Source organism: Rhamphochromis longiceps, linkage group LG14 (assembly GCF_057381845.1).
Source record: "Rhamphochromis longiceps isolate RC_006_pf linkage group LG14, R_longiceps_female_GT1.1, whole genome shotgun sequence".
Classification (NCBI taxonomy): domain Eukaryota; kingdom Metazoa; phylum Chordata; class Actinopteri; order Cichliformes; family Cichlidae; genus Rhamphochromis; species Rhamphochromis longiceps.
The window spans coordinates 27,420,316-27,433,728 of NC_140570.1; positions in this window are offsets into that span (position 1 = coordinate 27,420,316).

Sequence of the window (13,413 nt, forward strand, 5' to 3'; positions counted from 1 at the left end):
ATGGAGTCCATGGTTGTTTGGGTGTCTCGGCCCGAGCGTTCAGTCCGGAGCTGGGCAGCCCAGGACGCTGAGCGATCGGAGGACGGCAGAGGCGACAGGAAGCCATCCCCCTAACGTTTGCTCCATAGCAGACCGGACAAATCACACTGCTCATCTAGCTCCAGGATGCTCCGGCCTGATTTCAAGTCCGGTGTCTTGGACTCCAAGCCTGATGGGTTCGATTTTCAGCTAGCTCCTCCTGGGCCATGCTCAGTTTCTGCTCTGATGCCTCGAGGTCTTATTGAGGGCAGAAACCTCAGAGTCTTTTCCGTAGCAATCAGATTAAAGTCCATTGATGTTTCCCTTGGACCTTCTGTGGTTCTGCTGTTCGGCTCTTCCCAGAGGTCAGCTCCTGTCTGAGCCCCGACCCCTGTGCCTTCAGCTTATTTTCTCCTGGTGTTTTTCTCCATTCTGAGGTGCCTCCTGTCCTCAGTTTTCCTTTGTCTGTGGCACGCCCTGTTTTGCTGCCCGATCATCAGTGTTGGTCCGTCACTGTCCTGCACAGTTTTAATGCAGAGTTGTTAAGGTCAGCATTGTTTTGCTCGGCCTCACTTTTCCTCCGGGCTTAATGGGCGTGTCGTCACAGCTCTGTCCGCTGAAGCTGTCTTTTTCCATATGGCAAGAATGTGAAGAGTGTGTGAGAGGGGTGTGTCCGATCAGGCACTGCCTGCTGTGGATTGAGTGCAGGTCAAGGTGTTCGGAGCGGATGGTGCGCTCAGCTGCTCGCATAACCCTCTGTAGAGCTCGTCTGTCCGGCATGTTGCTGTTCCCGAACCAGACAGTGATACAGCTGCTCAGTATGCTCTCGATAGTTCCTCTATAGCAGGTGGTCAAAGTCATTGGTGGGAGCCGGACCTTTCTCAATCTTCTCATTTAAGAAGAGAGACTGACGGAAATCTCCCCGTGTAGTGAAACGGGCCTTGGATTTAACACTCTCCATCTCCGCAGCCTGATATCGTTTTCCTGCAGCACTGTTGACATTTTCAAGCTGTTGTTATAGGTCCAGCTGCTGTAGCATTTGGTCAGGGTCACTTCAAAGATGGTGGAGGAGTGAGCAACGATGGTGGAGGGGAGAGCAGGCGTCCAGGTCAGCCTCGGCTTCCCTACCTGTAATCAAACATAAAGAGAAAAAAAACAAAAAAAAACAAAACAAAAACAAAACAAAACAAAACTAATGATGTTGTATTGGCTATATCAGTCAGAGAGGGGAGAAACACCGGGGCCAGGCCCTGTGTCAGCCTTCACTCCCCCTTTTTTTTTTTTTTTTTCTCTCCATATAATCCTCTCATAACCCACCAAGCTGACAGGACGACACAGATACATTTTAAAATTCTTAAGATTGTATTTAAAGTTCAAAATGGAATTTTCTTTCATTCAGTAATCACCTATATTTATCAATCGGCAGAAAACTTGTCACAATTTGACTTTTCTAACCACTAAATTTGTCATATCTTCACTGGTTTGTCAGACCAGTGTTTTTTGTTTTTTTTTGAAGTTAAGATGTTGTCCTGCAACCCAGAGAGTTTATTCGTTAGTAGTGGATAAACTTTATTGTGTAACGGCGGGTGTATGTTAAGCTTCACTGCTTTAAACTTGCTGGAAAATCTTCACATGTTCATGGGTGTAAGCTGTTTCTTCATTGCGTGTATGTGCGTTTGTAGGTGGGTTAACTTAACTTTTTGTTTGCTCATGGGGCCGGGTGGTCCAGGCCCGTAGCCACCTGTATCAACACACTAAGAGATTTATTTAATATCATTTTCATCACAATCACACTCTGCCGACTGAAGTGCCGGTCTTACTCAAACACAATTTATCTCTTCTATATTAAAATCCAGCCGAACATCAAACATTCAGCGTAGTCATTCAAATCCTTATTTATAATATTATAATCAACAAAATCAGCGTTTTTATTACAAGCTTGTATCATTATTTGCAAATCCCACAAAACACACTAAACAGGAAGCAAAAGTCCTCTGTGTAGTTCACAGCTCATTTGCATGTTCACACACAGTCTAAAAATAGCCCTCAGCGCCGCAGCTGCACGTCACACACAGTCTCACACCAAGCTCAGGCAAAACTCTATTATTTTATATGACAAAAGACGTCTTGTATTTACAATCACTGACAGGCCTAACAGATTGAGCACCTAAGAAATTTCGACAAATTTAAAATAACGAGTAATCAATTAACCAGTATCTGTTTCCTCCAGAACAGCCTATGGCCTGATTTCTAAAGAACCTAAACAATTTCGACAAATTTAACCATAACGGGTCCAACCAAAGAAAGTTAACTTTTTTGTAATCAATTAAACAGTATCTGTTACTTCTGGAACAGTTTCTGACCTAATTTGTAAAACTATTAACCAGTCTCTGTTACTTCTGGAACAGTTTCTGTCCTAATTTCCCTACTAAACTACCTGAGCCTTCAGCTCACTATCCAGGGACTCAAACCCAACATTCTCTGTTACTTCTGGAACAGTTTCATATTTCTTCAACTTCATTAAATACTCTTAAGCAACTTTAACTGCATAACACACGGTGATTCTCATCAAAATCAAAACAGACACTCTACCAGTAATTTCAGTGAGTAGACTTTAATTTAGTCATATCCAATTTGGCACATTTTGGAAATAATTCAACAGGTAGTGCCTTACCTTTAGATAAGCCGGCTTTTGTCCACTCAAATCAGACCACTGGCTCGTGCCTGTCCGTTCGACAACCTCGGACCGTCCAAACTTTTAAATTCCACCCCAATACCACAGGACGAGCCCCCAAAATGTTAAGGTTCAAAATATTGGGGATGGAGACAAGAGAAAAACCACAATAACAACACTGGTCCGGTCGGGTTGAGTCAAACGATGATTTAATGATCACACACGTGGGAGATGGACACTGATGCAGACAGCCTCAAATCTCAAAGTGGTGGAGCATTGCTCAAACTCTTATAGCCTCTGGTTCTCCCATCTTATCATAAAAGCCTAAACATTCACATTCTTTCTCTCACACGGCGCCTAAGCTACGACCTTGGCTCCCTGTTTATCTGCTCGTGCTGAGATGGGGCAGAAAACTCCAGCATGTTCTATTCTCTTCTAATCAGACAAATAAGGCGATGACTTTCTGCGAACAGTATTCCTTATAACTCAACAGTATAATGCATCATAAACAATATCATTCATTCACAATAAATCAGCAGTCTAATGCAATGCAAATCAGTTTAAATACTGCAATAATTATCACCTTCTTCTAATTCAGGAGAATAATGCCAACTTAAACTACATAATAATTCACAATCTTTATTTCGGGGTCTAACATGGCATAAAATAATATCATAATTTTACAATATGCAGCCACTCCTGTTAGACTCTAAGGCACCTGATGAACTCCTGTTAGAGAGGTTAAATATGGCTTGTGCCAACGAGGCAGAAAGGAAAAACAAGAAGAGATGTTTAGCATCACAGACTGCTACAAGTGTGAGTGCAGTGCAGTCAGATGATGTGTCACCGGCTAAGAACCCTGTGAAAGAAGTTAAAGCTAAGATACCACCCGAGCTTTTAACTGAGTTAGCGGAGCTTAAGACAGGTGTAGCCTCCCTGAAAGGTCTCAGTGCAGAGATAGCTCAGATTAAAGAAACTCTACAGCAGCCGGTGGCTGGTCCTCAGTCATATGCCCCACCACCAGTTATGCAGTATGATAGGGACCAGCAGTATTATAGCTTCCAGGGCCCCCGTCAAAGGCCACCACCCCCTCAGTATCCTGTACAGCACTACACAGGTAGTCCAGCCCGCCGTTAGAGGAGGTGCCACATCTGCCAGCAGAATGGAGTCAACGAGCGCTGCACCCACTGCTACCTCTGTGGGAGTAGAGAACACTTTCAGGCTGGATGTAGAAGCAGAGGTATGAGACCATATAAAGAGAAACATTTAAACCAGCAATGGTTACCACCGAGGGACGAGTGTTAACCATGCCCATCATCCACAAGTCCCAACATTGCTCCAACTGTAAACAAGAAAAGTCAGGCATGAGACAGTGTTCAGCATGTAAAAACGCACTTTATTGTTCAAGAACATGCCAGAAACAACACTGGAGACAACATAAGAGACAATGCACTGGCTTAAAGACTAAGAAAGAAAATGAGACTGTCCAGGTACCACTGTCGCCAGCTCATGTAAATTCCCCTCACAAAGTCACATCTCTGGTGGGCAGGCAATGTCTGGTTGAGTGTTTCCTGGACGGCCACAGGCTTCAAGCTCTATGGGACTCAGGCTCACAGGTATCAATCATCGATGAGAAGTGGAAAAAGGACTATCTGCCACACACAGAGCTGAGAGATGTAGCAGATATTATGGACACATCTGAACTCACCCTGACCGCAGCAAATGGGACCAACATGCCATATCTTGGGTGGGTTGAGACAACCTTCCAACTTGTTTCCGGAACGGAACAAACTGAGAAATTGACCATCCCCATGTTGATAATGAAAGGTTTTCAGCTCACATGCCCAATTATAGGCTACAATGTAATTGAATACATTGTGAATAAGACTGACCAAGCTAAACTGTACAGCACAGTGAGAAAAGCATTTCCCAGCCTCAAAAGACACAAGGTGAAAGCTTTTATACAGGCTGTTAGTGCAGATGCAGTTGACGAGTACAAAGTGATGACAAAGAAAAACTGTATTACTGTACCTAAAAAAAGCCACATGCATGTTGAGGGTCGTATAGCAGCAGGGCCATTTAAACAAGACATGGTCATGATATTTGAGCCAGACTTAAACCCCCAGTGGCCAGACGATCTTGAGTTTTTTGACACTTTGGTTAAAGTTAAGAAGGGTACTTTACCCGTCATAACACTAGGTGTCTCTAACCCAACTGACCATGAAATTGTCATTCCAGGCCGTACATTAGTTGGCTCGGTTCAGACTATTACAGCTGTTTTACCTGCCCAGGTGTTTGAAAAAGCCACATCTGTAGCTACTGTTAACCAGACAAATACACAAGCCCAGTGTAGCGCTAGTGAAGAGTGGGACCCACCTGTAGATCTTAGCCACCTGGGTGAAGAGCAGAGAGTATTAGCGAAACAGATGCTCAGAGAGGAATGCCAGTCTTTCTCTAAAACAGACAATGATATAGGCTGTATTGAAAAACTGAAAATGACCATATCACTCAAAGACTACGAACCAGTCAAACGCACATACCTGTCTGTGCCACGGCCGCTCTACCAAGAGATGAAAAGTTACCTGCATGATTTAATAGCACAAGGCTGGGTCAGGAAGTCAGACTCGTCATACTCCTCACCAGTTGTTTGTGTTAGAAAAAAAGATGGTACTTTAAGACTGTGCATAGACTACAGAGACCTGAATCGGAAAACCCATCCTGATCGCCAGCCCATCCCACGCGTCCAGGACATTATGGACAGTTTGGGTGGAAACTCCTCGTTTTCGCTTTTAGATCAGGGGAAAGCGTACCACCAGGGGTTCATGTCAGAAGGAAGTCGTCCACTCACTGCTTTTGTGACCCCCTGGGGATTATATGAGTGGATTCGCATCCCCTTTGGACTTATGAATGCCCCTGCAGCATTTCAGCGCTGTATGGAAGAGTGTCTGGATGGACTGCGCGACAACATCTGCATCCCCTATCTGGATGACACATTAGTTTACAGCAAAACGTTCAAAGATCACTTGGAGGACGTGAGAAAAGTGCTCCAGAGATTGAGAGGCTTTGGTATAAAGCTTAAGCCAAGTAAGTGTGACATGTTTAAGTCTGAGGTGCGCTATTTGGGCAGAATAGTGTCTGCAGAAGGCAGTAAAGTGGATCCTGCAGATTTTGAAGCAGTCAAAGCACTCAAAGGTATAAAACCACAAAATGTTGGTCAGCTCAGAAAAATGTTAGGCCTTCTCTCCTACTACAGACAATATGTATGAACTGTTAAAAGCTGACAAAACCACAGAGAACTCAGACACCACAAAAGGGACAAGGGCAAGACCAAAGAGAGCCAGTCAAGTTGTGCCCTCCTCAAAACAAATCGTGTGGACTGACCAGCATCAACGTGCGCTTGAGGAACTAATAGACTGTTTGCTCCACCCACCAGTGCTGGGGTTCCCAGATTTCACACAGCCGTTCATCGTACACACAGACGCCTCACACAAAGGGCTAGGCGCAGTGTTGTACCAGAGACAAGATGGTAAGCTGCGAGTTATTGCTTATGGCTCCCGTACTCTAACAGCGGCTGAAAAAAACTACCACTTCCATGCAGGAAAACTAGAATTTTTAGCATTGAAGTGGGCTATCACTGACAAATTTAGAGACTATTTGTACTATGCCCCAACATTTACTGTCTATAGCGATAACAACCCGCTAACGTACATTCTGTCAACAGCCAAACTGAATGCCACCACATCAAGATGGGTCGCTGAGCTCGCTGATTTTCACTTCACCATTAAGTACAAACCAGGGAAGGAAAACAGTGATGCAGATGCTTTATCAAGAATGCCACTTGATGTCGAAACCTTGATGAGAGACTGCTCTGAGGAAGTGCCACCGGACACTATTGCAGCTGCTATCCAGGCCATTGAGGTACAGAAAGACACACCTGCCGCATGGACACTCTCAGCTGCAGCAATGTCAGTCACAGCAGAAGGTGAGCCAGCAGAAGCAACATTCACACCCATACCAAAAGAACAGCTTAATGAAGCGCAAAAGTCTGATCCTGTTATAAGCCCTGTATTACAGTGTAAACAGACAGATTCAAAACCACTGCCCAAAGAGCTAAGAACATTTGACCCTAAGACAAAATGCTTGTTCAGAGAGTGGGGCAAGTTAAGACTAGATAACAATGGCATCTTGTACAGACTCACTTCTGCCCGGAAACAGCTAGTCCTGCCAGATCAGTTCAAAAAGACTGTACTTGAAGAGCTGCACAATAATATGGGCCATCAAGGTGTTGATCGCACAGTGTCTTTGATACGTGAACGCTTCTTTTGGCCACACATGCAGTCAGACATCGAGCATTATGTGACCAACGTTTGCTCCTGTGTAAAGCAGAAAAAGCCCAGCCATGAAACAAGAGCTCCTTTAACAAACATCGTAACTACGCAGCCCTTTGAGCTGGTGTGTATAGACTTTCTCCTTCTTGAAAAATGCAAAGGCGGTTATGAATATATTCTAGTGATAACTGACCACTTCACACGTTTTGCCCAAGCCTATGCCACCACCTCAAAGTCAGGCAAAACTGCTGCAAACCTGATATTCAATGACTATGCCCTAAAGTTTGGCTTCCCCTGTCGCATTCACCATGACCAAGGAGGTGAATTTGAAAATCAGCTATTCAGTCAGCTCAAGAAACTGTGTGGCATGGCCGGTTCTAGGACAACACCCTATCACCCAATGGGGAACGGTCAAGTTGAACGTATGAACAGGACATTGTTGCAAATGCTTAGAACGCTAACTGAAACACAAAAGTCAAACTGGAAGGAATCTATCAACAAGTTAATGTATGCATATAATTGCACACGTTGTGAAGTCACTGGCTATTCCCCATTTTACCTACTGTTTGGACGGTCACCCAGGCTACCAGTAGATATGCTCTTTGGACTGTACTCAGAAACAGATTTTAGTGACCACAGAGACTATGTTGAAAAATGGAGAAAGGGCATGGAACAAGCCTACTCTATAGCAAATGAGAATGCAAAGAAAGCTGCTGACAAGGGCAAAAGACACTACGACACAAAAGTAAGGAGTTCTGTGTTACAACCTGGCGAGAGAGTTCTGGTCAAAAACCTGACACCTAGAGGAGGCCCAGGGAAACTGAGAGACTATTGGGAGGACACTGTTCACACAGTAGTCAGACAAATGGGGCCTGACCTCCCTATCTATGAGGTAAGACCGGAGAGAGGCAGAGGGCGCTCTAGAGTGCTTCACAGAAACTTGCTTATGTCATGTGACCACTTACCTTTTGAAAAAGTGCCTGAAAAAGATAATCGTACAAGACATGAACAGAAAAAGACTGATAAACCTGTCGCTGTTGTGCCAGACTCTGATGATGAGGGCAGTGTTGATGAATACCGCTGTCATTACGCACCACCTCAACCTGTGTCCCAGCCATCAGAACAAGAACTTCTCACAGCAACGTCTCAGCCCGCAGCTTCAGTCCCTGCTCTTGCACCAACACCAGAGCCTCTTGCTGGAGACCATCTGGAGGCGCCTGACCCAGTTGCCGTGGAGACAACTTGTGAGGAGGCAGAGCCCACTGCAGGTGACATACCTGCCCCTCCTCCACCTGTTGTACTCGAGAGACTTGAGGAGGAGACACCTCAGCGGCCACAGCGAGAGAGACACCCGCCAAGACGGATGACGTATGACCAACTGGGCACCCCATCTTGCTACAGTGTTCAGCCAGCACCGCAACTGCTTCCTGTGTACCCGGGCCTGGTTCCATGGTTTCCAGCTGTGCAGTCATACTGCACCCAGCCCATTGGTTTGTATGGACTCCAGCAAATGTAAGTTGACACTTTTCCACTGATGACTTGAGAACTGTACTTAAAGACTGTCATCAAGAAAAAGACATGAACTTTTCCCCATCTGTGGATTATAACCATAGACAATAGACTTTGTGAAGACTCACATATGGACTGGTTATAGACTTTGTCTTCAGTCACCAGTGATGGACTGTGGTGAAACAGGTGTTAAACCCACAGAATTAAGGACATTGGTTCACTCTACTGTTGATGTCCTGACTACAAGAGAATATAGACTGAAAAGCATCTTGTTGGTATAATGTCGGGACGACATTTTTTGAGTGGGGGAGAGTGTGACAGGTTGAATGACTATTGCATATAAAACTGTTCAGTTAATACTAATTCATATCAGTTGATATAAGGACGAAAATAATGTAAATATGGTAAGAAAATGGTTAAGAGTTTATTATTTTTCATGTTATATTAATGGCTTTCATGTTACTTAAGAGAACTGCAATCTATACATCAGTGATCGGCTAGTAAGCCTTTTCTGGGATCGATTAGTAGTGTCTCTATTCTCCACTAGGGGGCTTTCGCGCGTTCTCCTCACTGCAATAAACTACTGCATGAGAGACGCAAGTCATAATCACTCTCGTGATTCTTTTCCCCCTGTTTTCAGGTAAAAGTGTTTAAAAGTTGATATATTTCCAATGTGTACACTGTTAAGATATTTAAGAGGTAATCCTTCATTGTTTTGTAAGCGTTAAAAGCATTACATTGCAGTTTTGTGCACATATACGTGGCGGTTTTGAGCTGTGTTTTGTACTGTGTAATGGCCATTAAGATAACGGCAGGAGCTAAAAACACCGCGATTGTCAGCCTTTTCAGGAAAAGAAAAACAGCGGGGAAGAGGAACGGTGATAAAGGGCAAAAAACAAAAACCAACAAAACAAACAGACAGAAAATACATATATCAATCACCTGGATCACCTGTTGAGAAAGAAAAAACAGAAAACAAGCAAACAAAAAGAGCAATATAATAAACAACATCATTGCAATGATCTATGTGAATATAACAGTAAATACTAAATATTGAATATTATTGTGCAGCATGTAGGATTGACAGCGCACAGTGTGCTTTGAGGTAGGAGCCAAAAAGGGTGTAGTTTGTGTGTGTGAGCACCTGTGTGTACACCTGTGAGCATGAGCACGCTTGTATTTAAAAGGTTCCTTCATGTAATGATCTGCTAGAGGGTGTGGGGAGCCATAGCCCCGTCCTCCAGGGCATGGAGCAGGTATGAAGGAGATCCAGGCTCCAGACATCCAGAGGCCCTCAGAGATCAAGAGACCAAAGAAGACCAATGGAGGGGCAACCGTGCCACTCTCCCGGAAAGAGCTGAGAAGAGCCCCAGATGAGGGGTCACTCAGCAGCCGCGGAGCAGAAGCCCAGGGGGGTTGCAGTGATGTGCCCGTGAGCTCCGCTGACAGAGCCCCAGGCTCCAGGCCACGTCAGGCAGCCACCAGGAGTGAGCCGGTGCATACCTGGATGCCCATCCCTGGACACAAAGAACCACCAATGCACCGATGTCTGAGTGCGTCTGCCACTGGCAGGGGGAGTGGTGGGGGGAGATAGGCCTCCATACCTTGGAGGGCCTGAGATGTCCCTAGAGAGGTGGCGTCTGATACCCGACCTGACATATAGACACAGACATAGAGGCGCACACAGAGACAAACATCCATTCCCACCCTCATGCTCTCATATGCAATTACTCAGCACTCACCCAATTTGGAGGCAGACCTAAATAGACACTGTACACACAATCACACTCCCCAAGCGTACTCTATATTCCAGGTTTAGGTACCCTTGCCCCTGGAGGGGGAAAGTGCACCCAGACCCAGGTGGTGTTACCCTTTTCCCTGGGGTGGGGAGAAGCAGACCGCCCCGACTCCGCAGCAGCAGGGAGGCCCAACATTCCAGAGCCCAATCGGACGGCCAACTCCTCCTCCCAGCCCCCCCCCGTCCCAACAGGCAACAGAGACTCCAAACCTCCCTCCGCCTGCTCATATGTAGTGTTGATGAATGTGTTTTCTAAGGTGCATTTAAAACACAGGAGTGCATGGAGCTACCTGCCAGTGAGCAGCAGATAAACGCATAGCCCCTTCTGATAGCCCTCAATGTATACGTGTATGTAAAATTGAGAGGTGGGCAACGGCGCCAGGGGTCAGGCTATACACCCTGATGGTGTTCTGGATGCCGTGTAGCGTGCCCACCAAGGTCCTATATGTACAGTGGGGCAAAAAAGTATTTAGTCAGCCACCGATTGTGCAAGTTCCCCCACTTAAAATGATGACAGAGGTCAGTAATTTGCACCAGAGGTACACTTCAACTGTGAGAGACAGAATGTGAAAAAAAAATCCATGAATCCACATGGTAGGATTTGTAAAGAATTTATTCGTAAATTAGGGTGGAAAATAAGTATTTGGTCACCTCAAACAAGGAAAATCTCTGGCTCTCACAGACCTGTAACGTCTTCTGTAAGAAGCTTTTCTGTCCCCCACTCGTTACCTGTATGAATGGCACCTGTTTGAACTCATCATCTGTATAAAAGACACCTGTCCACAGCCTCAAACAGTCAGACTCCAAACTCCGCCATGGCCAAGACCAAAGAGCTTTCGAAGGACACCAGGAAAAGTATTGTAGACCTGCACCAGACTGGGAAGAGTGAATCTACAATAGGCAAGCAGCTTGGTGTGAAAAAATCAACTGTGGGAGCAATCATCAGAAAATGGAAGACATACAAGACCACTGATAATCTCCCTCGATCTGGGGCTCCACACAAGATCTCATCCCGTGGGGTCAAAATGATCATGAGAACGGTGAGCAAAGATCCCAGAACCACACGGGGGGACCTGGTGAATGACCAGCAGAGAGGTGGGACCAAAGTAACAAAGGTCACCATCAGTAACACACTACAACGGCAGGGAATCAAATCCCGCAGTGCCAGACGTGTTCCGCTGCTGAAGCCAGTGCATGTCCAGGCCCGTCTGAAGTTTGCCAGAGAGCACATGGATGATACAGCAGAGGATTGGGAGAATGTCATGTGGTCAGATGAAACCAAAGTAGAACTTTTTGGTATAAACTCAACTCGTCGTGTTTGGAGGAAGAAGAATACTGAGTTGCATCCCAAGAACACCATACACCATACCTTGCTGCCTACTTCCATCTACGTAACATTAACAGATTGCTTCCTTCTCTTTCCACCCAGTCTACGTCCATTCTTGTACACAGTCTTGTTACCTCCCGTATTGACTACTGCAATTCTCTTCTGCATGGTCTCCCCCAAAAATCCCTCCATAAGCTTCAACTGGTTCAGAACTCTGCTGCTCGCATTATCACCAGAACCCCCTCCTACCAGCACATCACCCCTGTTCTTCAGGAACTTCACTGGCTCCCTGTGAAATTCCGGATAATTTTCAAACTTCTTCTGCTCACCTTCAAGGCCATTCATAACCTCGCTCCTTCTTACCTTTCTGACCTGTTAACCACCACTTGTTCTGCCCGTTCACTTCATTCTTCTTCTTCTATCCAGCTTACTGTACCTTCCTTCCGCCTCACCACCATGGGAAGCAGAGCTTTCAGCTGTTCTGCTCCCAGGCTGTGGAGCTCTCTGTCCCCTGAAATAAGAAATACTGGTTCTCTCCCCCAGTTTAAATCCCAACTCAAAACTCATCTGTTCAAATCTGCATATTCACTGTGAGTCCACTGTTTGTTCATTTTATCTTGTGCTTGTATTTTATTGTTCTTATTCTCCCATTGTTTTACTAAGTGTTTTATTCTATTGTAAAGTGTCCTTGGGTGACTTGAAAGGCGCTCATGAATAAAATTTATTATTATTATTACCTACTGTGAAGCATGGGGGTGGAAACATCATGCTATGGGGCTGTTTTTCTGCCAAGGGGACAGGACGACTGATCCGTGTTAAGGACAGAATGAATGGGGCCATGTATCGTGAGATTTTGAGCCAAAACCTCCTTCCATCAGTGAGAACTTTGAAGATGAAACGAGGCTGGGTCTTCCAACATGACAATGATCCAAAACACACCGCCCGGGCAACAAAGGAGTGGCTCCGTAAGAAGCATTTGAAAGTCCTCGAGTGGCCTAGCCAGTCTCCAGACCTCAACCCCATAGAAAATCTGTGGCGGGAATTGAAAGTCTGTGTTGCTCGGCGACAGCCCCAAAACATCACTGCTCTCAAGAAGATCTGCATGGAGGAATGGGCCAAAATACCAGCTACTGTGTGTGCAAACCTGGTAAAGACTTATAGTAAACGTTTGACCTTTGTTATTGCTAACAAAGGTTATGTTACAAAGTATTGAGTTGTATTTTTGTTATTGACCAAATACTTATTTTCCACCCTGATTTACGAATAAATTCTTTACAAATCCTACCATGTGAATTCATGGATTTTTTTTTCACATTCTGTCTCTCACAGTTGAAGTGTACCTCTGGTGCAAATTACTGACCTCTGTCATCATTTTAGGTGGGGGAACTTGCACAATCGGTGGCTGACTAAATACTTTTTTGCCCCACTGTATGTGTTATGAGAGTGTGAGTAATGTGAATGTCTAAGTTGTGGGATAAAATTGAGGCACAGGCAGCCAGAAGGGGAGAGGGGGGGTGCCTCCCCTGCACCCTTGTGACACACCTTTACCCCAAGGCCCTGCATGTGTGGGTGATTGTTGTGGAGCGGGAAGAAGGAAGCAGCTGGAGATGGGGAGGGAAGGAAGGGAGGGGCAAGTGCCCCCTCAGCAGCGCCGCCTGGCCCCACAGAGCCCGGGAAAGCCCACCCAACCCCACCACAGAGAAAACTGCACCCACCCCGTCATCCACTCATCTTCCAGACTACACAAGACAATAGACAC